The sequence below is a fragment of the Monopterus albus genome, unplaced genomic scaffold, assembly GCF_001952655.1.
Source record: "Monopterus albus unplaced genomic scaffold, M_albus_1.0 scaffold539.1, whole genome shotgun sequence".
NCBI lineage: Eukaryota > Metazoa > Chordata > Actinopteri > Synbranchiformes > Synbranchidae > Monopterus > Monopterus albus.
In genome coordinates, this window is record NW_018128419.1 from 54,846 (window position 1) to 67,732 (window position 12,887).

The 12,887-nt window shown below is 39.2% G+C and overlaps 1 long non-coding RNA gene across 1 annotated transcript in view; it reads right to left on the reverse strand.

The window, feature by feature from the left end:
• Positions 1–8,933, reverse strand: part of LOC109953063 (uncharacterized) — a 9,932-nt gene extending 999 nt beyond the window's left edge. The window contains exons 1-2 of the long non-coding RNA XR_002273845.1: positions 8,633–8,933; positions 6,169–6,288 (exon numbers count right to left, since the gene is read on the reverse strand). This is a non-coding gene — a long non-coding RNA (uncharacterized LOC109953063). The remainder of the gene's footprint in view (positions 1–6,168; positions 6,289–8,632) is intronic.
• Positions 8,934–12,887: the final 3,954 nt, after the last annotated feature.

Genomic DNA, 12,887 nt, shown 5'->3' on the forward strand with positions numbered 1-12,887 from the left:
CAGCAGGGGAGGCTCCTATTTCTTTAACCTGGCTCTCTCCCCTCATCCCTCTCTCTTACTGCTCCCTATCCTCTCTTACTCTCTCTCTCCCTTCCTTCTTGGCATCCTGCCGTGTCTATGAGCGCACCTACTTCTCTTCAGCGTAATTTCCCCTCCTTCTGCATCTCTATCGCTTTCTCCTTCTGGCTCTCTCTGTGACCACGGGTCTATCAATTATTCAGTGTATGGATCTGGAGCAGGTAGACAGGCAGTGTGCTGGAGACAGGCCAACGTACACTACTGGCCAAAATGCACAGAGGCAGACCAGGCAGCTGTGACCATTCATTTGAGTACTGCTACACCAGCCAGGCTAACAGCACCAAGAACATTGACTTGCTTAAATCAGCCATCTAAAGCCAGGCTAAACATGATGTCTGTTTCTGTTATTTGGCAGCAGTTGTGTTTGAAGAGTTATTTTGGTTTGGGCACTGTCATATACATGGCAACATACATTTGTAATGCACATAGCAACGCTAAAACTTGAACAATGTGTCTCCGGCAGTGCCCGTAGCTTTTTGATGGGTTGAAGCCTAGATCTGGATTTACTCTCCATCATCATCCTTTGTCAGACACCAGTTAGTAACTCATCAAATTAGGCTGGAACAAGCATCATCCACCACAGCTTGTGTGACAGTTTGAGGCAACTGTCATACAAGACAAATATACTCCCAAACATGCTTATTATCTTTAACACTCAAGGTGATTAAGATGAATGAACAAATCTTTATCTCCTGAAGCCTGAATCAGAAGCTTTCTGCACTGTAGTGCCCACTGCTGGTGGATCAAAGTGCCAACAATTAACTGTGAACTCTGCATCTTAGTTATGGTTACAAACTTAGTAAATAACCTACACAAACAAACCTGATGTAATAACTCTGATAACTGAAAGGTTGTTAAGATTTTAACTCTGGGCACAATGCCTGTACAGATATTGTTTTGCATTGAACTGAACCAAACCAGCATCACACTGAACTCCAGTCAGAAACAGTGACACACAATGGCCAGTAATGTAACTACTTAGCTTACAGGCCCTGAAAACCTCCTTTTTTCAATCATATTTTTATTGTGACTGCATATGTGACCCTTTATCACAGTGTTTTCTTTTCAGATGACAGATTTCTTTTCTGTCAGTGCTTTTTTTATTGGTTTGGACAATTATTAAAATCATTTTCAAGGGAAAAAAATTAAATAAAAATATTTGCTGGTTAAACTTCTTAAATTTAAGAATTTACCACTTTTCTGTTTCCTTTTTCTGTGCTACATCACTGTAAAATAGAATATCTTTGGCATTGAACTAGACAAAACAAGATAACTGAAGATATTACCCTAGACCCTGAAAGACTGGGATGGACATTTTTTAACCATTTTCTGACACCTTATAAATAAATTATTAATCAAGAAAATCAACTGAGGAATCAATAAAAAAGATTTTTGCTGCCCTCGTATTAGACCATGACTTGGACAGGACATATATTGGTTACAATTCCTTCAAAATCAAATTAAGGCATCTTTATAATATGTTTATGTTATGTGAATATGTTAAAAAATGATTACTGGCTGACAACTGACTTTTTAAAATATCAACATCTACAATGGTGACAAAAATCAGGCTCCAATGTTTTCTTGAACGCTTGCACATTGTCTTCAACATTCAGATTTCCTGAATCCATTATGTACATACTCAATATAACTTAGTTGTATGGTTCAAATGGGCTCACGATCTGAGTGAAATACATAAGTTTAGACTCCAGTAAAATACTGGACTACCCCAACCCAAAGTTTCTATCCAGATAATTTTCTGCAGTGCACATTTTCTAGTCATTTGAGCAATTGGGTACCTAAGCGCAGAGGGAACGCTACCCACGCACCATTCTCAAAGCTTGTAACTGACTTTAATGGAGGCAAAACCTATTAATCACTGCAAATTCCACTGACCTGCTAGGCTACTGCTGGTTAGCACCCCAAACCCCCAGCCTTGTCATCACACTAGCACAAACCTTCATTGCATAATATTATGGTGTAACACAAGCACAAAAAATGTGTGAGGGAAACTACAGTGAGAATCCTGGATGAGATTCGTTGGTACCATGAGGTGTGTTGCCTCTGACAAAACTTTAAGTAAGACCCACTGTATAAACATGGCTCTTCACATTCTCAAATCAAAGTTTTAATACCCAAAAATGAACAAGAAGACGCAACAAAAGGTCTGTGGTTTTCTGTGGGTTCAATAGCATCTTATAATGCCACATCTCTCAAAAAAGGCTGGCCTATTATGCTTTTGAACCCTTGCCTAGATCACCTTAGTCTTGATTGAACCTTACCCTGAATGCCTCATCTACTATGCACCTCTCTGTATTCCCACAGTTGTGTCACAGCCAAAGACCTAGGGCAGCTGAGTGAACCAAGCTCGGGCTGGCCAGGTAGGCGAGCTGCTGAGAGTGAAGTGCAAACAGCGAGTCAAACCCGTGGGAGTAACACCACACAGCATTGGACACACAGGACTGATAAGATAATTGCAAACTATGGATTTCACTTCTGAGATGAGATGTCTCCACAGAAACAGCAACACATGCACAGTCACAGGAATGCGCCACTCTCACAAACACACACACACACGAACACACTCTGGCTGTTCTGCATTTTCAGCCTCCCCTGAGGTTGTGTTAATCAGTAGTTTCCATAGCTACCGTGGCAACAAGCTGCATTTATTTGCTTTGTATCGACACATAAAGGACATTCCATAGCCAATTTACACTTTTTATCACAGCTACAGCCTGTTCACTATACATAATGCTCTGTATTCTTTTGTTTCCTTTAGAGAAACAACAAGGTAATGAAAAACCTATGTAAAGAGTCTCTGTGCTGCTGAGAATATTACAGAAATAAAGAAAATATAAAGCGTAAATATGTTAGTGTGAAAATACAACATTCTACTTATATGAGCAAGACAGTGTGTCTGCCAGGCTTCTATTAAGAAAGCTGTCAAGAGAGGCACAAGTGACAGCATGAGTGCAGTGGAACAGAAGCTTTTAGCAGCAAACTGCTGCCAACGCTTGGCGAAGAGCTGGAGAGATGATGCTTCACTTACAGGGCAGGTTTCAGGCAACCAAGCTTTTTGGGAACTTCATTTTCACTACCTACAAAAATAGAGGGCACCACAAGAAATAAAAACTAAAACACTAGCAACGAGTTCACAAAGTAACAATTCAACGTTCCGATACACATTTTCCTGTTCATTCAAAAAGTGTCAAGCACCAGCGGTGCCAAAGCTTAACTGGCTTTCACTGATTGCACTTGCCAAAGGAGATGACAGAAAACTAGCAAGTGGGGCACAACACGTGGCTAACCAGCTAGACTCCACTGTTATTCTCTCACAACAGTCCCCACTTGTTATAGCTGAAGTCAGAACAACAGCATACATATGCAAACTAGCAATCTAACTGAATGTCTCAGGAAAATCTGATTTAGCAAGCAGGCCAATGTAACACGTAACGTTACCACAAAGATTAGTCTACCTAAGTGAACAACATCATACCGACCACAACGATTTTCAGTGGCACATAGCAAAGAATGTACCCACCTGTCCAACAGAAAAAGAGCAACCTTAGTGTCCATCCTCATCCCTTTTAAATCCCAAACCTCTCTCTTTTGTAAGACAGCACAGAGCTACATTTATACGGGTCTCCTACCTGGCCTGATTAACGTTACAGTCCTTTGTGCTTCTGTCTTTGTCTGCCTTGGTTGTTTAGTTGTTAGTTGTAAGTGGGAGCAATGGAGCTGGTACTTTTTTAGACCCCCCCCAAAAAAGCACACACTATGCTGTGCAGGAACAAGAGTGCCACCTCGTGCCGACTGGCTGAAGTCAGCCGGCCCACCTCCAATCCTTTCGTTCGCCTGTTTCAAAACAAGCACAGCACACACACACACCCGGTGTTGTGGAGGACACAAACTGAAAGGCCAGGCAGAGAAACATGAGGAAAATTTAGCTGGATATGACAAAATGTGTAATGACTTAGAATCGCTGACTATACCTTTATATCTGTTAAGAATGCAATAAATGAGTATGTGTGATGCAACGGGGGTCATGTGTAGTGACAAACCTACAGATGAATATCACCCAACTCTGCCAATTTTCATAATTTTCATCATTTTGTTCTTACATCCCATCATTTAGATGTTGTGGTTCATTTTCACTACTCTCATCAACGTATTTAATATTGTACTTGCGTTCATCAGGCGACCAGCATGTGGTAAACTCAACTCTTTGAAGGGTCTTAAACTACAGATGGGAAAGGAAAAAAACTTCATATAATTCTTTAAATTTGTGTAATGTTACATATCAAATCATGTGAATTTGTTAGAGATGTTGTTGAATTTTATTAGATCTGTTATGTTACCAAAATGTGCCTGTGCTGAGAACCCATCCTTCTAATATGTGAGTGAGTCAGATCTCTTACAGTACATATTGTCCTCCCAGGTCTCCCCCTGGCCTATTACATAGCAGAGCCCATCTCAAGTGTGTTTCGGAGAATATGTATGATGACGCAGGATGCCGCCATGCCCGGGGATGACACTGCATAAATGTAACATGGCACTCTCTGGCGATGCGGAGTGAGAGTGTACGCGTACGTGTGTGGAAGTATAGCTGCACTATAGTAAAAGGTTAGCTCACTCTCACCTGAGTCACTGCAGTTTTGAGGTAAGTTCTGTGATTCTACGTCAAAGTCGAGTTCTGTGCCGGATTAGTTACACATATTACAATTATACAGGCACAGAAGATGCATAAAGGTGCAACAAGTATGTCACTCATCTCTGGAGAACAAACTGGATGGAATACACTGTATCTGTGATGAGTCAATAAAGCTTATTGACAATTACTAATGTTTCAGTAATTACATGGTTGACAGTGCATAACACTGCTAAAAAGAACCAGTACAACATGTTGTAAAGACAGTAATGATATATGATCACTTAAATGAAATATATTAGTCAATAGCTGTCACATTTAGCAGACACAAAGCAATATTAATATTCACTTGTTGGAGTTGTGTGTCTGTTTTCATCTCTGCCAACTCTTCTGCTGCTCTTTCGTGGCTAAATGCTTACCAGCTAGTTTCTAACATGCTGTGTCTGTTGTTTAGTGCTGCGTGGGTAATGTAACACTGAATAACATCAGGTTTCTAGAGCTTTTTCACTGAAAACAGCTGCCTACTGCTGCTGCTGTTGTGAAAGATGCGAAAGTGAGACAAAAACTAACATAGTGCAGACATCATGTTGTATTCATGGGGAATAATGTGAGATATCAACATGGGGGCTATTAGGAGGTTTCAGAGCTATGCTGGGTGGGGGCTTGATCCAACAGGCAGCTATATATACCCTGAAATGTAAGCAGATAAGAAGTTTTCTGTGAGCGCCACAGTGACGCCTCTGCCAGACCCCTCTGCCTGTTACATCCAGTTGCCAAGCACATTAAAATTAGTCTTGATGACTTTGCTATTCTGACAAGCCATAGCTGGACCTACTCCAGTCATTCCCTAGCTACTGGTTAAACCTTTCTTCACTAGATTAAAAAAAAGGAAGAGGAATACACAGTGCTGGCACAAGAATGACTGGCAAATAAAGCCATGAAGTCAAAGTGGCAACTACAAACATCTCATTCAAAAACACTATTAAACAAGAAATTTAATATTCTGTGTTTATTTTTGTGCCAGCACCTCAAACAGTGCCTCTCAGAACTCTGGGGCTCTGAATGAGCTCAGTCACCTTTCATTTTCATATATTAAATTCCTAAAACAAGTCACAGGTTAGCCCAGGTGAAAGCTGGAAAGCCAGAAAGCTGTCAATGGATTCCATGGTTCACAACTGGGAAATACTTTTTTTTCATCTTTCATATATGATTTTCTACAACAAGAAAATCACAGTGCATTGGTTAGCCCTGTTGCCTCACATCAAAAAGGATGGATGGATGGATGGATTTCTTATGTGATACATCTGAACCATGCAAACAGTGATGTAAAACTCTGCCTACAAGCAACAACTAGAATGCACTTAGGGATAGTTAAGATGTCCAACTGTCGACTAGGATGGCATTTGTATCTGTGTAATGGCATGTGTGAGTGAAGTAGTTACCTGCCGTATTTGTAGCTGTGTGTGTCAGTCCTCGCAGACTGTCATACCTCGGGGGCAGCTCATCCTACTGTTGCTACCCCACAGTGCACGCCCACACTGGCTTTGTGACACTGATCACTCCTGCAAAAACACACATGACATTTTACGTGTCATACCATCCAATATAAAGTATGACACAATGAAAGAGCAGCATCACATTCTGTTGACTGCGGAAATGGGTTTGAGATAAGTGAAACAGGCAATAAACTATCACTAGATGAATACTGTCAAACAGCTGTTAAACATTGTACTTTGAAAATCCCTGTGAGGTCAGTAAATGCATACTTAGAAGTCTAGAAATTCATAAAGTTAACAGTTAGCCCAAATCTGTGTCTATGTGCCAAAATCTGTTATGTGCAGTCTCCCAGAGCACTCTGGGACACTACACGTTCAGCATGAAGTGCACGCACAGGCCACTCTGGCCAACACGTTCTCCAGTTTGATCATGAAAGATTCAAGATGCACCCTTCAGCTCATATCAAATCTGGAAAAGCTGATCAATTATAAAGATCAGGTAAAGATAAAGTTTATAGGTTTTCATTATGTAGCTTTTCCAGCACTTATTTCAAATCTCACGTTTTTCCACCATAAATAAATATATTTATTTCATTTGAGAAAACAAATATATTTTCACTACAAATACAAACTGTCATGCATATTAACTGATGTGTTACTCTCTACCCCGGCAAGCTGTTCTCAGGTCTTCTACTCATGCTGGAAAAATCCAGAACCTTCTGAAATGTTATCCCCGGTCTTCTATAATCACCCTAAATTAGCTTAGCCAACAGCCCACACCATACACATTCAACTGACAAGCAGGTACCTAAAAGAAGGCAAGAGATGAAGAGTGGTGGTTAAGTTGGTTTGTTTGTAAGAGGCTCACCCTTGTTGTTCTGAGCGGCCGGGCCAATAGACAGAAAACAATGGGGTGCTACTTGGGAGGCTGTGGCCCCAGAGTGCCAGAGGATAGTATGAGCACAGCAAACCAGAATGCCACAGATCAAGTTACAGAGCTGGTAAATATAGCAGGCGCCTATGACCTATACAGGTCACTCAACACTCAGTGGCATTACACGTTGCTGTTAAAGGACTAGCATTAAGGCTTTTTATATGCCAGGCTGGGTAACATCAAGTCCACCACACTGCTGTAGCCAGCAGATCGGTTGCTTTCATAGAAATGAAAGTCTAAAGTAAAGGCCAAGTTTCCCAGGATTATGACTCATTTGCAGGTATCTCTGACTTCCTTTAGAAACAGTGCCATCATACTAAGTCTATTACTCTGAAATTACTCACATCCAAGTATGATTTCATCAGTTTTTATGCTGATGGTACTACATGCATTCAGCTTTATGCGATTTATCTTCTACATGTAATTTCAATTTCTTCAGAACCAGTCATACAGCTGCAGTACCGGTGTGCGAAAGACGTCATAGGTAAATTTCCAAATACGGTAACATCGAGCGTTTTCCAGTGCAGAAATTCAGAAAACAGCCGATGTGTGTATGCAAGACAGTGGAAAAAGACAGACCTAATACTGTGGTGGACGGACTCTGGGAAGGGTGTAGCATTACATGACACTGACAGGAGATGACAATCGCACAGAAGCTGTAGACGATGTACCGCAATGTGGCCGCTTATGTATAATTCTGAACAGACTAGCGTTAAGCCAAATATCAATGCAAATTTTGACTCAGGAAGTACATGGATAACCTTATTCCACACACGATTAGATAACCAGTCAGACTTCAGCAGCGTTTCTCGCTAATTGAAGCGGACCGGGGCATGGAGTAGGCTACTATCCGTCAAGGGGGCGGAGAGGAGATTGAAACAGTAAAAACTTCTCGTACCCACGTCCCACGAACAGGAAAGCAGCGAAATACAAAGTTAATACACAGTTTATTAATTAAAACCTGCTTGGCTATTTTGTCTGTGTAACACTAGTTAACATCAATTAACTACCAATCCAGCCAGCTAACCCGAATAGCCTCAAACTATTTGGATAACGTTAGCTAAGACAGTAGCCGTGTTAAAGCCAGTGTGTCCAGAGACTTCTGCGCCAAGGCGTGACACATACACATTTTAAGGTATGAACTTTTACTGGTGTTTCAGTTGTTATTCTTCCTTCAGCTAGAAGACCTTGCAGGGCAGTCGACTGTAGCTATGGTTAACTTACCCATCTTAAAATCTTTAATGAAACTGAAATAAACAGCTGCTTCGCTGTCATATTTTTGCCGAATACTTCGATGGCCCATTCTAATTTCTACAGTATGTTAAACTGTGTTCGGTAAGGTATATATTCATTCTTTACTAGCAAGGGGGAAATCCTATTCCCAGAGTTTGGTAGGAATTCTGCATGTCCATAGTAGAGAACAGCACCTAGCTGCTACCAGGGTCATGGTGGTGTAAGATAACTGCATTCACTCACCCCACAGTTGGAGATCCTCCCCATCCGAATCTGCACAGACGGGCAGAGAAACGCCCCCCCAGTGTCTTTCTAGCTGGTTAGTGCTGGTATTTAGATCCTTAGTTAAGTTGCTGAGAACGATGGCCGATAACGGTGGACAGGGGACTATACCGCCTTGGGCTTTAGTCAAGACTACGCTGGTATTCAGCCATGTCTTCTATCCCCCTGGCTTGCAGTTGTATAGTTTCGGCAGCCAAGTAGCGGTTCTTTTCGCTTTAACAATGACGTCAGTCCGGCAAGAGAGCTAATATCTGATTGGTTCATACCTCACCGCTTCCTACACGGTCGCTATGGTGATGAACGTAAACATCAGAGATTTCTTTCATTGAAAAAAAATGATACGTTCATGCGTATGGGAAAGACGGAGACTTGTTTCCAGTAATTAGTGTTGTTGTTGTAAGCCTATATACTAACTGAAATATCAGCTCTACACTTGTAAATACTATAAAATTATATTTACTTCACCCACTAAAAATGCACATTCAGAGCAATTTACACAGACAATAGAATATTTGTCATACTATTTGACAGCCTATGGTATTTTAACCGCAACCTTGTTCAGACAGTAAATGCAGCTGGTGCTCAACAAAATACTCTGATATTGATAAGTAAAAATGCAGGTGGCAGTTAGATGATTTTTCTTGTTTGGTGATTTTTAAAATCTAGGAAATTGTTTAAAAATTAGACAAAAGTTATACTACTCATTTAAGTAATAAGTAAATACTTATAACCTACAGTAGGCTATATATAAAGTCACTAAAGAATACAGTAGGTACTTCCATGCATTAATATGCTGTCATATATTTGTTACCATCACAGTGGAATTAGATTTGTTCTACCAATATTGCTGTTAAAATTGTACACACTAATTTTTATCTACTGCTACAAAGCACGCCACTTTTGCAATGTTCTAAATGCCTAAAATCTAATAAATCAGTAACAATGGCTACTACTGAGGAATGTGACATGATTTTAAAGAAATGATGAATGAGAAGTTAAAACAATGTGCACGGTTTTGTCACTGTAAGAGTATATGTTTTTATATAAACAGTTTTTTATGTCAAATATTGGGTGAGATCTCCTATGGCTAAAATGATTTATTTTCAGTATTCCAATTTACAGCACTCAAGTAGTCATTCATCCTGGAGTTTGAAAGCACCTACATTAAAGTGAATGAGTCATGAAATCATAATGCAGTACAACCATCTGTACCATTAAACACATCCGGACACCTGAAATGATTCCATAGCGGCTGCTATGAATGAAACAAAGTGTCACACACCCAGGTGGGAGACTGGCATTTATTTTCATTCAGTGACTAATCTTTCTTTACATATAATAATAAAAAAATGGCTGATCCTGTTCTATTTATACTATACTTTATATAGGTTACAACAAAAATGTTTTAACCACCTCAGACTAAGAACAGTCCCATGTTACATATAGCTGAGTGAACTGATTAACTTAAATACAGGTGTCTGAGCAGGAAGGAACCCTTGACATCCTGGGCATTTATTCCAACCGCAATCTATCACACTATAATCAAAGACAAATATAGGCTTCTGAGATTCACACAAGCTCTGGTGTACCACTTTTAGAGGCAGCTGATGACTCAAGCAGTGTATTTGCTGATATATCGGGGGTAGCAGTATCTGTTTAGCTTCAACTCAAACAGGATGTGCTGGAAAAAGCTGCCAGATGTCTAGCATTATATGTTGCATAATAAATTGAGGAAAGGAATTCATTTTCTCCAATTTAGCAGACAAAGCCCTTTGTTAAACAGGTATGATATCAGTTTATCACTTTCATTCAGTAATTCATTTAAACTCATTTGTACAGTTGCTTTTTACAATATAAAGAAACAGCACTACTTTGGAGTAGCTAGAATGGTTTTTTTCTGATTAAATTTTAAAGGAAAAATCTACCATTAGTTACTCCTCAGAAGGTTTGTCTACTTCAGTTTGTGATTTCTTCCATTCTTAATACCTTTTGACACCTTCAAGGACTTTAACTTTCAAGCAGTAGTTTAAGTTATTGAAAATACAGTATTCTTCACTGTCTGGCAGAATGTTAGGTGAGAAGATAGATGCTACTGTTGCATCTGTACAATAAATATGAACCAGCATCTGAATGTGTCAAGTTGTCTGTGTGAACTGTTACGCAAAGGATGGAAAACACCAGAAAACATAATGAACAAAAATGTGCATTGCTATTAAATGCATATTGGGGTGAAGTTTTCCTTTAAAGGCCCTGAAACCTAAGTTTCTTAATCAGTTTCTCACTATGAATGATGGGGTCCTTGGTTCTCAGATGAGAAGTTTCTGTTTTGTTTGGTTTTGTCCAAGTTCTTCTCATTGCTTTGAATAGGCAAGTGTTAGTGGGGGAAAAAGGTGATGACCCATATTTTGAACAACCAAAATTAGAATAAAAAATCAAAGAATATTTGGGGGTGTTTGTTTATGTAGCCAGGTAACTGTAAATCAAATCTGCTCAAACCCCAGTAGCAGCTCAGCTGAGCTTTGCACACCCTTGATAACTGATAACATTTTCCAAACTTTAACAGATGATTGTTGCTTTATTTGTCATTAATCTTTAATGTCAAGGAGAAATACTGGAAAAACACATTTTTCAGGGGCTTTAAGGGTTGTAAATTGCCGTAGGCAATAATTGTGGCCTGCAGCAGGTTGGACAGACACAATAAATAACACAATTATAATATTCTTAAAATAAAACTAGATGAATTGTACTGGTATACAATAAATTTACATCAAGACAAAATATTTTCATCAGGCTTAATGTAAAGCAAAGTTGTTTCAAGTGTATTATTCCAAAAATCTAAGCAGCAAAGTGACAACTTTCCTTGTAAATGTAAACTCATTAAGCAAATAACACACATACCATTAAATCACCCACCAAGCACACACAATGACATACTATTCTCACTTCAAACAAATCTCACATTGATCATTACAGACACTATTAACTCAACACTTCAGAGTCCAGACTTGTTGATGTTGTTGTCAGCAGTGCAACAAAGAATCCCTTACTCTTGCTATAGGAAAAAAATCAATGGCACCAAACTGCTCCTTTTATACAAGCTGGATGCTCTGTATTAAAATCAATACATACTGTGTATATTCCACATTATACCAATAACTTCCTGAACTATCTTTGGCGAAAGTGTTTCAGTCCAAGATGGACTGAAATGTAAAATTCACTTGCGTATGGGAGGTAAAATAGTAGTGTATAGGATAGGATTAAATGATTATTTTACCAAATCGGGCCCTCCAGCTGTTTAGTATTGTGCTGAAATTAGACTGGGGGACTCAGAAGAGAGATTTTAAAAAGAAAGGTCAAAATTGAAGCAACAGAGGCCAAGATATGCTAGCCTTTCGCCTCTAGTATGGGGCAAATGTAAGATGTTCCCCTAAATTCCCACCTCTTTCAAACCCCAACTCTATTTGGTAAGACATGCCTTGTGGTAAAAGTTTTAAGTCTCAAGTGCCCTTAAAAATACACATGTATACACTAAACTTAGAGCAATGTCTGTTCATAAACTTGGAGAATTGTAAATAAAGAACACAGATCAACTTCCATACAACACATCATTAAATAAATTATGCACTAATAAAATGTACAAAAAACGAATATTAAACTTACAAAATGCTATCTTCTTAAATGCATAACAACTAGAAACTGATAAAAACAAAGAAAAGGTCAAATTAAACAATCAGGAGAACTGTTGAAACTCTGTTGCTACCATATTTCACTAAAATGGCCATAAAACACAAAAGCTAATTTTAAAAAAACCTCACAAATTGTTCATAAACACCAGTACGTGTTCAACTGAAATAAGATGGTCTGAATAGAATTGCTATATTTTAAATGTAGATGTTATGACTTTATACTGATCCTATGCAAAAACATTCACCAAGAGATTGTCTTTTAGGTACAGTACCCTGGTGTGTGTTTTTGTGCATCATTTTGTTCACATAGAACCTCATCTAGTGAGATTACTGTAGTGGCAGAACACAATGTTTATCTAAGACAGATGAAGCCTGTAGAGGGCAGCACATATCATGACACAACACCTGCCTTGTGTGCACAGGTGTGAGTGTATACATATGTGTATACAGTACGTGTTTTGTGATATAAAAACAGAAACATCAGTACTATTAGATACATGAAGTGGTGTAATTTTCCTTTTTATATGCCC